Source organism: Ochotona curzoniae, unplaced genomic scaffold (assembly GCF_017591425.1).
Source record: "Ochotona curzoniae isolate NIBS_2020 unplaced genomic scaffold, NIBS_Ocur_1.0 scaffold_1852, whole genome shotgun sequence".
In the NCBI taxonomy this organism is placed as follows: Eukaryota; Metazoa; Chordata; class Mammalia; order Lagomorpha; family Ochotonidae; genus Ochotona; species Ochotona curzoniae.
The window spans coordinates 35,951,984-35,961,935 of NW_024467087.1; positions in this window are offsets into that span (position 1 = coordinate 35,951,984).

Here is a 9,952-nt window from a genome sequence, read left to right on the forward strand (position 1 = left end):
AGGAGCATCTGAGAGCAGACCAGGTTACAGTACCTGCCAGCATGCGTGTGGCTCAGGTATGGGGGTGGGCCAGGCTGGGCTAGTTCATAACACCCATGGACAGATCTGAGAACTGTGATGGGGTGCGGGACAAGCTGGGTCTGGCTGTATCAACAGCCAGTTCACATTAGGGCCAGGATTGGGGTTGACTGTGCTGGGTTGGGTGGCAGCTCCAGCTAGCATATGCTGAAATGGGGGCAGACCATGCTGGGCAGGGCAGCAACACTTGTTGAACTACATGTGAATTGGGTTAGGGAGAGAGACAGGCTGGGGAATCTAATTGTATCCACTGGTGCATGCATGAACCAGGATAAGGGCAGACAGGTGGGTTGGATTTTACTGCAGCATCAGCTGACAAGTGCTGGGACTGGGGGGCAAGTCCTGTTGAGCTAGACTGCAGGACCACCTGGACAATGCAATGTCCAGTGCAGGGAATGAGTCCATGGGGAAGTTGTGGGTTCCTCTCCAATGGGCTGCAACTTCCACTGGTGAGCATGAGAGCCAGGACTCGAGGTGGGCCTGGCTGGACAGGTGGTATCTCCTGCTGGCATAAGTGTGGACTCATTTGAGTTGAGATAGACTTCAGTGCCCAGTGATGTATATGAGACCTTAGTGGGATGTGGGACAGACTGGGTAGACTGCACATGCTAGCAGGCACAGGAACCAGAACTGGGGGACCGGTCCAGTGGGAATTATTGGGGGTTGCTTTGACTGAGCTGCAGCTCCCTCTGTGATACATGAGGACCGAGCATGTGTTGGGCAGGGTTGGGCTGAGCCACAGCACTCATTGGATTGCTGAGGATGTAGGGTAGAACACACTGATCAACTACCGCAGTGAAGCTTGACAGCAAATATCTGAGCTAATGAAGACTTGGAGGTGGACTATGACAACCGATTGACTTTGGGAGGATTTCCTCATCCGTGGAGCAGTGATATCAGGCAGCATCTCAGAACTATTGAAACCGTATGAACAGAACCCTCATAAAATGTTTCACTGTGGGGACTGGGGGATGATATTGGGTGGCATTTTCCTATTCCCCAGGTAATGTAGCAGTTGAGAAGCTAAGCATGGTTTCTCCTCTTGTATTCTCTTCCCCCCCACCTATATACGAGACAAAGAAAAAGGAAATGTGTAAACAATGGTCTCACCCACTATCCCCTGATCCTCGACACTTCCCACCCTGATCAACTATGTAAACATCATCAAAAATAAAATTTTTAAATGATTTAAGTTGTTATTTTGAAAATTGCAATATATATAGAGCAATTACTCTAGGTCCCTCCTAGCCTCTTTAGTGATAAATATTTTGTGTTGAAGATAGATTATTTTGACGCCCACATTTAAAGAACATGGAGTATTTATCTGACTCATTACACTCAGCATAATGTCCTCCAATACCATCCATTTTTGCAAATAACGGAATTTCATTGGCTTTGATAACTGAGTATGATTCTGTTGTGTACATATACCACATATTCTTTTCTTTAAAGATTTACTTATTTTCATTGCAAAGGGACATTTACAGAAGGAAGTAGAGACAGAGAAATATATTCCATCTGCTGGTCCACTTCCCAAATGGCTGCAACAGCTGGTGCTGAGCTGATCCAAAACCAGGAACCAGGAGGTTTTTGGGGTCTCCAACATGGTACAGGGTCCCAAGGCTTTGGGTCACCCTCTGCTCCTTCTGAGGCCACAAACAGGCAGCTGGATTGAAAGTGCAGCAGCCAGGACATGAACCATCTGCCATATGGGATGTCAGTGTTGATAGGTGGAGGATTAGCCAATTGAGCCATTGTGTACTACATATTCTTTATTTTGAAAAAAAATATATTTTTTTATTGCAAAGTCAGATATATAGAGAGGAGGAGAGACAGAGAGGAAGATCTTCCGTCCACTGGTTCACTTCACAAGTGGCCAAAATGGCTGGAGCTGAGCCAGCAGCTTCTTCCAGGTCTCCCATGTGGGTGCAGAGTCCTAAGGTTTTGGGCCATCCTTGACTGCTTTCCCAGGCCAGAAGCTGAGGAGCTAGACAGGAAGCAGGGCCGCAGGGATTAGACCTGGTGCCCATATAGGATTCTGGCACGCTCAAGGCAAGGACTTTAGCCACTAAGCTACCACGCCAGGCCCAACACATATTCTTCATCCATTCATCTGATGATGGCCCTGTTGAATGATCCCAGCTTTTGGCTATTGTGAGTAGTACTGCCGTAGACATGTTAGAACCAGTTCTCTTTCATATAACTTCTGCATCTGTTGGATATACATTCAGTAGGTGTTGCTGAGTCATATTGCAGTTTCATTTTTAGCTTTTAAAGAAATCTGCATACTGTTTTCTACAGTAGCTGCACTAATTTACTCTAAGTCTTGGATATACAGTGTGTCTTTTACATTCAGAGTATATAAATGTTTAGTACTGAATAGCAACATTTTAATGAGTGTTACCATATTGAAGAGTGTAACCCCAGTGGAAGAGCAGGGGGAGACAACACACAGGGATTGATGTACAGAGTACAATAAAATAGAGTAATGCTAATGAAGAGAAGTAAAATGAGTAAGTAAATGGAAGTGAGAAAAAAAAATTTCTTTGGGGAGCTGACATTAAAACCAGCATTGAAAAGCTATCCAAAAGCACAGATAGGTAACTGTGAATTGAGTAGAATAGAGGGTAATGTGAAAAATTTCCAAGGCACAGGGGAGTTAAATAACTTTTTCAAGGAAAGAGTGGGGAAGGAGATAAATTACAGAAACATCTGTATTCTGAGGGGTTTGAGATAGAAAAGTGCCTTATTTGCCTTTTCTTTCTTAGCACCTGGAAGAGTTCCTAACTGAAACAGAATCTTGGTGAACACATGTGAAATAAGTAACAACTGAGTCCCATGAGTCTAAAGCCTAGGGAAAGAGGAAGCAGCATACTAATGAAGGTACCAGAAGATAGTGGACAGGCTTTTTGCCCATTTAAATTGCAGATGATTTCTTATATGAAGTCTAATGCAGTTACAAATAAAAGTTTAAAGGACTTCAACGAACAAAATATTCGGCTCAATATCCACCACATATTCCACATTGAAATCCAGGAAAGGCCTCAATTGTCCTGAACTTCTGTCAAGTACTCATAGATGAATCAATCACTTCCAACAAGAAAAAAAAATAGTTCATACCCAACACTGCTGACAATAACAAGAAGAAAAATGTAGAAACAATGCGCAAGAGACTCCCAAGACCTCTCACATATGCTGTTTTTTTCCTTAGAGTTCTTTTATAGACACGAGTTAACATCCAATCTATTAACATCAGTCTGCTATAACAGAATTTTGCACAAAGATTTCCATTACTTGGGCTTCACAAAGACTAGTGCTCTAATTCAAACATGTCAGTGTTTATGAAAACCACTCAGTGCAGGACATGTGGTCCAGTTCATGTTGTCCCATGATGCCTGCTACATCATTTTTTAATTGGACATGCACTGAAACAAAATATCCTTGGCCCAAACTGCTATGAGAATGCCATTGTTCATAAAAAGGGACATGATAAATCACACGCTTCAATGCCTTAATGTCTGGTAACTACTGTAAAAGACTCAGAACCACAAGCACTGTAATAGAACTGAAGGCAAAAGTAAGGACAGGTAGGAGAGATGGCTCAAGATTGAGATGGTGGACCGGAGAGTAGATTCAGTTATCAGGAAATGATCTTTCTCCAGATGTTGCAAGGTGACTGAGAGCTTCTTCTGCAGACTCTGGAATAGCTCAGAAACCTCCCTGGATGTCTGGTTTTTATCGAGATTCAACAGCCTTACATGAGTAGCTTGAGAGCCCTGGGACAGGGTAGTGAAATCTGTTAGGAATTCCACAGATAGACACAGTGGATGCAACTTACTTGACAGGAATGTATATGGAGAGAGAAAAAGTCAATGTTTCTGAAGGATAAGAATTGAAACAGGATAAGATGTCCTGAATTACAGGCATTTGTGGTTCTAAACTAGATTACTTTGTATGTTTAGTACAATAATAGTTAGCAATGTGGACTTTGGGATAAGACAAATAGTTTTGTGATCCTGAAAAAGTTACTTCTCTACTCAGATAGCTTTTTTATTCTTTAAAATGTGCACAATGGATATTATTATGCACTATTGTGGGAACAATTAAGTGAGAAACATTTCTTTTCCGTTGTTGATGGTGGATCTAGCCTACTTGTTTGGAGGGTGGCAGTCTTAGAAAGTAGCAACCTAACTTTCCCTTTGACTGATCAATCCGCAGTTGGAAATTTCTCCATCAGAGCCTACACAGAATCAAAATGATCTGGTAATGTAGGTTATCATGGTCAATCCATAGATACATGCATCAGTGTAACAGCATAGAACTCTATCTGAACACTTGATCGTCCTCTCAAAGAAAGCTGTAGAGAACATGGGGCTGATTGAAGTGCAGCAGTTTAATGCAATATACCTGTGACATTGGTATCCCATATGGGTGCCAGCTTGTGTCCAAGCTGCCTCAATTCTAACCAAACTCTATGTTAATGGCCTGCAAAATGCAGAGATGATGACCCTAAGCATTTGAACCCCTGCTACCCATTGGGGAGTTACAGATGAAGCTCCTGAATCTTAACTTCAGTCTGACATAGCCATGGCAATTTGCAATCATCTTGGGAGTGAACCACCCTTACTGTCATTACTGCCAGCAGTCCCATGACATTCCTTTCTAGTCCACTAGATTGGCTTGGCCACATATGGACACCTACATTGGCCTTGAAAGTGGTCTTGTTACTTTGTGGCCCTTGTAAGCTAAAAGATTCTCTCCCTTTTTCTGTCATGTTAATTATTTCTGACATGCCCAGAAATGCTAGAATAGTCCTATCTTCATGGAACCCACAGAAACGTACCATCATTCCACACTTACAGGTGTTTGTGACATGTCTAGAGCCTCTGGAGATCCTATTCTGCCTAAGAGACCTGCTTCCTATCTGATGAAGCAATTCCTAAATCATTATAGCCTAAGTCACTGAAATATTTGGGAACATTATGGACATTGATATGACCAAGGAAGTTACACAGATGCTTCACTTTTGCACCACATGAAACCAAACCCATATAGCCTATGTAATTAGCATCTTGGGCAAATAACCAGGAGAAAGACTTTTACTACAAAGCCACACTATAAAATAGGTAGAAGTCATTGCTATAATCAAATGCACAGATGTTAACATGGAAACACCAGAAATATGATAAAAATAAGGTGACATTAGGCCTTCACAAGAACACAGTAATTCTCTAGCAACAGATCCAAAGAATGACAAATCAGTAATATCTTGAAAAAGAATTCAAACTAATGATTTTAAGAAAATCTGTTAAGATACAAGAGAACATAGAAAATCTAGTGAAATTAGGAAAGTAATTCAATACATGAATGAGATATTTAGGAAAGGAATAGGGATCAGTAAAAGAACTTAATAAGGCCAACAAATAAAATTTTTTGCACCACAGGTGAAATAATCAAAAGAACTGAGTGGAAATGTATGAATTGGAAAAGTATTTTAAAACTCTCTCTCTCTCTCTGTATATGTATATGTGTGTGTGTGTGTTTATAAGCTATCTATTTATCTATCTATACATATATATGAGTTAATACCCAAGATTCATAAGGAATCCATACAATTAAATAACATATAAACAACCCAACTAAAAATTGACAAAATAAGGCATAAAAATGGCCCACAGTTTCATTGGGAGTCCATCTTTGCCTGGAAGTAGAGATGCATACTGCAATTGTATCCTCACATCTGGATATGATAATCTCCATTACACAGTTATTATACATCCCCTTAAATGAAAAGCCATAATACAAAGTCAACAACAGGAAGAAAAATAGAAATTTACAATGCCATGAAGTTAAATTACATGCTGCTAAATATGATAGTCTCCATTACACAGTTACTATACATCCCCTTAAATGAAAAACAACACCATGAAGTTAAATAACATGCTACTGAATGACTAATGTGTCGCTGAAGAAATGAAAATCAAGAAACTTCTTGAAGAAAATGATGCTACTGTATGACCTATGAGTCATTGAAGAATTTGATCAGAAGAAAGTGTTTTGAAGAGATGAAACTAACAACAACAAAAACATCCGTGAGATACAGTTTCCACTAATCTTTGTTGGTGAAATGTGTCTTCTGTAGGCAACAGATGGGTTTTGTTTTTAATTCAGTCTACTAATCTATGACATTTGATTGATGAGTTTAAGCCATTTCAGGGTTGATATAAATAGGTGGTAATTTGGTTCTGTGATTTTAGCACTAGTTGTTCATATCCAGATGTGAGGATACAATGCAGTATGCATCTCTTCTTCCAGACAAAGACAGACTCCCAATGAAACTGTTTACTATATCTTGACAATAGGATGCTGGACTCTCTGCCATTGTCTTTGGCCGCAATGATGGACATATGACTGTGTAAGAAGAACTATAGTAATTATATAGGGCAACTCGATGAGGGGGGAGGGAATTGGGGAGAGGATAAGGGAAATCCCAGGGCCTATGGAACTGTATCATAAAATGATAATAATAAAAAGAAGTAAAAAGATGGCCAACAGGTTTATGAAGAAGTGTTCAACACCACTAATATTCAAAAAATGTAAATCATGACTACTATAAGATATTGCTTCATACTCATTAAAAGATGTTACCAAAGAGAGCTAAGTGTGGCAAGGGTGTGGAGAAACGGCAATCTTTGTGAACTATTTAAGGAAGCATGGAGTGGTGCAACCATTATGATAAATGGTATTGAAGTTCCCAAGGAACTTTTAAAAAGAACTTCTGGGCCCAACATGGTAACCTAGTGGCATATGACTCAGGAATCTCTCTTCTAGACATATACCCAAATGAAATAAAAGAAACACTTGGAAAAGATAACTCACATGTTCACTGTAGCAGTACTCACAAAAGCCAAAAACATTGAAACACCCTAAATTGCCTCTCAAGAGATGCATGAAAAAAGGCAACATAACATGTATATTTAACATGGTGGAACAGATAGATGATACATATAATTCATCCTTGAAAATAAGTTATCTTGCCACTTGTCACACATGTTAAGTGAAATAAACCAGAAAAAGAAATGAAAATATTACTTGATCACACTAAAATTCTAGAAAATATCTTTTTAAAATATTTATCTCATTTTTTATTTGAACGACAGAGTTGCATAACAAAGGATGACAGAGAGAGAGATCGATCTTATAGCTTCTGGTTCAATCCCCAAATGGCCACAACACCTGGTCTCAGCTAAGCTGATCCGAAGCTGGAAGCCAGAAGCTTCCTCTGGGTTCCTGCATGTTGAACTGTCTGTTGGGTCACCGCCTTGGTGCTGGCATCTCATATGTTACGCTGAGTCAAGATCTCACTGCTCCATTTCTGACCCAACTCTCTGCTAATGAGCCTTGGAAAGCAGCAGAAGATGATCCAAGTGCTTGGGTCCCTGCACCCACATGAGAGAGTTGGAAAAAGCCCCTGGCTCCTTTCTTCAACCTGGCCTAACTCTTTCTGTTTTACAGTCATTTTGGGGAATGAATCAGCAGATGGAAGGATTTCTCTCTCTCTCTCTCTCTCTCTCTCTCTCTCTTGCACTGCCTTTTGAAAAGGTAACTCTTTCAACAATTGAATAATGTGTTAGAATTCTAAAGTTCCAACACATTCCAGACCCCCAGGTATTAGACAAGCTCTAGTCAAGATACTTCTGTGATTCAATTTTGCCCATGCAGAAAAGTGTCAAATGAATTGATCTACATAAATTGAGTTAATCTATGCAGGTTTAATCTGACCATTTAAGCCATTTAAAAAGAGTTTTCTTGTGGCCAACACTGTGGTATAGGACGCTAAGCCTTTTCTTGCCGCTCTAGCCTCCCATATGGGCAAAGGTTTGTCTGGCTGTTCCACTTCTGATACAATCCCTGCTCCACTTCCAATACAATCCCTAATTATGTTCAGGAAAATCAGAAGATGACCAAAATACTTAGCCCCCTGCACCTATGTGCAAGACCCGGAAGAAACTCTTGTCTCCTGATTTTTAGTCAATTCAGTCCAGCCACTGAGAACATTTGGGGAGTAGATCAGCAAATGGAAGCTCTGTTTCTCTGTCTCTCCTTCTCTTTGTAACTGTGCCTTTCAAAAAAAAATTAATCTTCGAAAAAAAGAGAAAAAAATAATCTTTCTATTTGGCAGGAGAAGAAAACTTTTAACAAAATTCTAAATGTGAAGCAGATTTAAATCAAGGCAGTTCCCTCTTGCTTGAGAGGACAGCAAGACAAGCTGCAAACAAGTTGAGAGCAGACCCTGGCTGACAGCCAGTAGGAGACTGGGACCACAGCGGAGCTGCCCCCGGTGAACTGAGTCCTGTCGGAAAAGTGCTTTTTGGAAGCAGGTTTTTCCCCAGTTTTGTCACCAGGTGAGAAGACAGCTAGTCAATACTTCAATTTCAGCCTTGTGATGCTCTTTTTCTTTTATAAACAACAACAATAACAATAACTGCACAAATCTGTAGAGTACATTATAATGATTCAGTATATATGTAAAACATGTGATAAATGAGATTATTAATATGATCAATTTCTTACATACATCATGCCTTCAAGTTCTTTTCTGCTAATTATTTATAAAATATATAATAGATGTAAGTCATAGTGATCTCACTGTGCTGTAGAACATTACTATTTACTTCTTAAAAAAAACAGATTGATTTAATTTTGTTTATTGGAAAGGCAGATTTACAGAGAGAAGGAGATAGAGAAAAATCTTCCATCTGCTGGGTTCACTCCCAAAATGGCTGCAATGGCCAGAACTGAACCAATCTGAAACCAGGAGCCAGGAGCTTCTTCAGGGTCTCCTACATGGGTGCGGGATTCCCAGACTTTGGGCCATCTTATACTGCTTTCCTGGGATACAAGCAGGGAGGTGAATGGCAAGTGGAGCAGCTGGGACATGAACTGGAGCCCATATCCTGGTGCACACAAGGCAAGGATTAGCCACTAGACTATGATGCTGAGCCCTACAACGTACTTGTTTTACCCAACTGTGGTGTCCATTATCCAATCTCCTGTTCTCCACCTCAGCCTTACCATCCTATATTAATGGAACAGATCAGACACAGAAAAACAAAGTGTGTGTTCTCTCTCACATGTAAAAGCTAAAGAAATTGACCTATGGGCCCGGCAAGGTAGCATAGCAGTTAAAGTCCTCACCTTGAATGCACCAGGATCACATATGGGAGCTGATTCTAATCCCGGCAGCTCCACTTCCCATCCAGCTCCCTGTCTGTGGCCTGGGAAAGCATTCGAGGACAGCCCAAAGCCTTGGGACCCTGCACCCGTATGGGAGACCCGGAGGAGGATCCTGGCTTCGGATTGGCTCAGCTACAGTCGTTGCTGCCGCTTGGGGAATGAATCATCGGAAGGAAGGTCTTCCTCTCTGTCTCTCTCCTCTCTGTATATCTGCCTAGCCAATAAAAACAAATAAGTCTTTAAAAACAAGAAATTGGTCTGTTTGGGATACTCTTGATAGAGAACTCAGTTAAGTGCTGCCTAACTTCTGACCTAAGAACCCTGTAGGAAAATTAGCTTTGTTGTTTTATGCCTCTAAATGTGTACCAACTTGTTACACAAATGAAAACCTAACTTTTAGCCATGTTTACTAGTACCAGAATATGTCCATATAGATCATTAGTCTATAAAACAGCAAGTTTCAGAAAAGAATACACAATGCAGTTAAAATATGCACACATATATTTTACACTTTGATTAATGTGTCTTAATAAAGCAAACAAGCTTTCAGGATGTAATTAAGAATTAGGAAAACTATTAGAATTATCTTTATTCCTACTTCAGAGTAGAGATTATTCTTAAACCATTCTTATGAAGA